This window comes from Taudactylus pleione, unplaced genomic scaffold (assembly GCF_031769625.1).
Source record: "Taudactylus pleione unplaced genomic scaffold, aTauple2 ptg000183l, whole genome shotgun sequence".
Lineage (NCBI taxonomy): Eukaryota > Metazoa > Chordata > Amphibia > Anura > Myobatrachidae > Taudactylus > Taudactylus pleione.
In genome coordinates this window covers 10741580-10744866 of record NW_028284585.1, presented here as the reverse complement: position 1 = coordinate 10744866, position 3287 = coordinate 10741580, and the positions used below count along the sequence as shown (strand labels likewise).

Sequence of the window (3287 nt, the reverse complement as noted above, 5' to 3'; positions counted from 1 at the left end):
ACCTATTTCCTCCTGTAAAAATTAACTTTTAATCAGAGTTGTATTAAAAATTGAAAATAAATAACCCTTCAAACAAAATTGGAGTTATTAGGTAAGGGCGAAAATAGAATGTATCGAAAAATAAGATAAAATCTCTACATGCGTTCATACATACATGTAGATAGATAAATACCCTGGTCGTAAATAAGTAACCATTGCAATAAAATTTCTTATCCTCTGGATATATGTGAATTGTTATAATGGTACTGAGTTGCCACTCTGCTGAGTTACCAATCGTCCTAATCCACCTCCAGTATTAATGACCTACAGCACCTGGTATTCCCAAGTGGTCTCCCATCCAGGTACTAACCAGGCCCATGACTGTATAGCTTCCAAGATCAGATGAGATTGGGCATATCCAGTATGGTATGATTGTAGATAATTCCCAACTGGGGAGTGTAAATGCCCAGGTACACACAGCGTAAGAGTGTATGTAGGACTGACTCACCAGAGAAGTCCACTTTGTTAAATAATACACAGTATCAATAAAAGTATTGCATAAGCGTACTTTAATTACAATTATACAGTAGGTCACATAGTTAAACATATAAAGTAAAACAGTCAAGTGTAATTATCTGACTGATTACTAATGTCCTTAATCAGTCAAATAATATGTTCCAATAAGCTATTCTAAATATGCTGTTCATGTGACAATGATGTTAATATATTACTCTAAGATAACATTGATACACTTAGTATGGTCTGTATGATAGATGATTGGATTCAATCCTGTTAATAGGCAGTTTGTAAATAGTACATTCCAACTACTAAATCATACAATAATTAGTGTAGTGGGTGATTCCATTCAATCCTGTGAGTAGGCAATTGGTGTTGGCATTTTCCAAAAGCCTAATCATAAATGGTTAACACAGCAGCCAGTATAAATTAATGTGTATTGTAATGTATCTCAAACCTCATAGGGTACACAAAAGAAATAGGTTGTCAGTATAATACTGATCCTCCACTGTGAATAGACAGAGTATATTCTAGTCAAATGGATAAGTAATGAGCATATGGATATATACAATCATCCAAATAATTGGCTCATATGTTATTCAGCGTTTACTAGAACACTTATACATAAACAATAGACTAAACAAAAGGAAACACAAAAGAACTAGATTGTCAGTATAATACTGAACCTCCACTGTGAATAGACAGAGTATGTGCTAGTCTAGTGGATAAGTAATGAGCATATAGATATATACAATCATCCGAATAATTAGCTCATATGTTATACAGCATTTACTAGAACACTTATAAAATAAACCATAGACTGAAACAGCACTACAAATAGGTGCGTGTCACACTGAAATAGGGGAGTAAATTCCCCCACTAGATCAGTAAAAAAGCTGTATAATCACAATATAGAAGCTCTACGTGTTGCTCCTGAAAAAATATCTGTATTGACACGGAGGTCATTTACAGGCTCACATATAATCCATAGCAAAAGATGTCTGTAGTGATGCAAAGTCAGTTACAGGCATACATACGATCCCAGGGTAAGGCTACTTGGAGTCCGATCACTGCATGAGTCGGATATCCAAGGAAGAAGGACGCGCGTTTCGCTCAGTCCAAGAGCTAATTATTCGGATGATTGTATATATCTATATGCTCATTACTTATCCACTAGACTAGCACATACTCTGTCTATTCACAGTGGAGGTTCAGTATTATACTGACAATCTACTTCTTTTGTGTTTCCTTTTGTGTTTCCTTTTGTTTAGTCTATTGTTTATGTATAAGTGTTCTAGTAAATGCTGAATAACATATGAGCCAATTATTCGGATGATTGTTGATATCCATATGCTCATTACTTATCCATTTAACTAGCATATACTCTGTCTATTCACAGTGGAGGATCAGTATTATACTGACAACCTATTTCTTTTGTGTACCCTATGAGGTTTGAGATACATTACGATACACATTAATTTATACTGGCTGCTGTGTTAACCATTTATGATTAGGCTTTTGGAAAATGCTACCACCAATTGCCTACTCACAGGATTGAATGGAATCACCCGCTACGCTAATTATTGTATGATTTAGTAGTTGGAATGTACTATTTACAAACTGCCTATTAACAGGATTGAATCCAATCATCTATCATACAGACCATACTAAGTGTATCAACGTTATCTTAGAGTAATATATTAACATCATTGTCACATGAACAGCATATTTAGAATAGCTTATTGGAACATATTATTTGACTGATTAAGGACATTAGTAATCAGTCAGATAATTACACTTGACTATTTTACTTTATATGTTTAACTATGTGACCTACTGTATAATTGCAATTAAAGTACGCTTATGCAATACTTTTATTGATACTGTGTATTATTTAACAAAGTGGACTTCTCTGGTGAGTCAGTCCTACATACACTCTTACGCTGTGTGTACCTGGGCATTTACACTCCCCAGTTGGGAATTATCTACAATCATACTATACTGGATATGCCCAATCTCGTCTGATCTTGGAAGCTATACAGTCATGGGCCTGGTTAGTACCTGGATGGGAGACCACTTGGGAATACCAGGTGCTGTAGGTCATTAATACTGGAGGTGGATTAGGACGATTGGTAACTCAGCAGAGTGGCAACTCAGTACCATTATAACAATTCACATATATCCAGAGGATAAGAAATTTTATTGCAATGGTTACTTATTTACGACCAGGGTATTTATCTATCTACATGTATGTATGAACGCATGTAGAGATTTTATCTTATTTTTCGATACATTCTATTTTCGCCCTTACCTAATAACTCCAATTTTGTTTGAAGGGTTATTTATTTTCAATTTTTAATACAACTCTGATTAAAAGTTAATTTTTACAGGAGGAAATAGGTTGGATTATTTATTACTGATATGTTCAAACACCAACCCTTTTCTATTGGTAGTGCATATAAGGTTGTGTGACATCTGGTCATGTAGGGTGTAATTGATATCATTTTCAATTATCAATCAACAAATATAATTGAAAGTGGACATTTGTCATGAAGAGTGCCCCAGCGAATAGCCCTCTCTTTCTCTCCTTGTCCTTTGTACCATTAAGATGTAGGCAGATGAGGTTGTCAACCTCTTGTAAATGTGTAAAGTGTGGAACAAGAGGTGCCGATATTACCCACTGCTTATAAGAATGCCCGGTCATCAGGCGGTTCTGGAGAAGAATAGGAGGTTTTATAAATGTATATGTGGAAAAAGATTTTCAGATAAATGCAGAATAGGCTATATTCAAC

At 35.0% G+C, this 3287-nt stretch overlaps 2 pseudogenes; one reads left to right on the top strand and one right to left on the bottom strand.

The window, feature by feature from the left end:
* Positions 1-300: 300 nt before the first annotated feature.
* LOC148519785 (5S ribosomal RNA) lies at positions 301-419 on the bottom strand (annotated as a pseudogene).
* A 2059-nt stretch (positions 420-2478) lies between these two features.
* On the top strand, positions 2479-2597 carry LOC148519784 (5S ribosomal RNA; annotated as a pseudogene).
* The last annotated feature ends 690 nt before the right edge of the window (positions 2598-3287 follow it).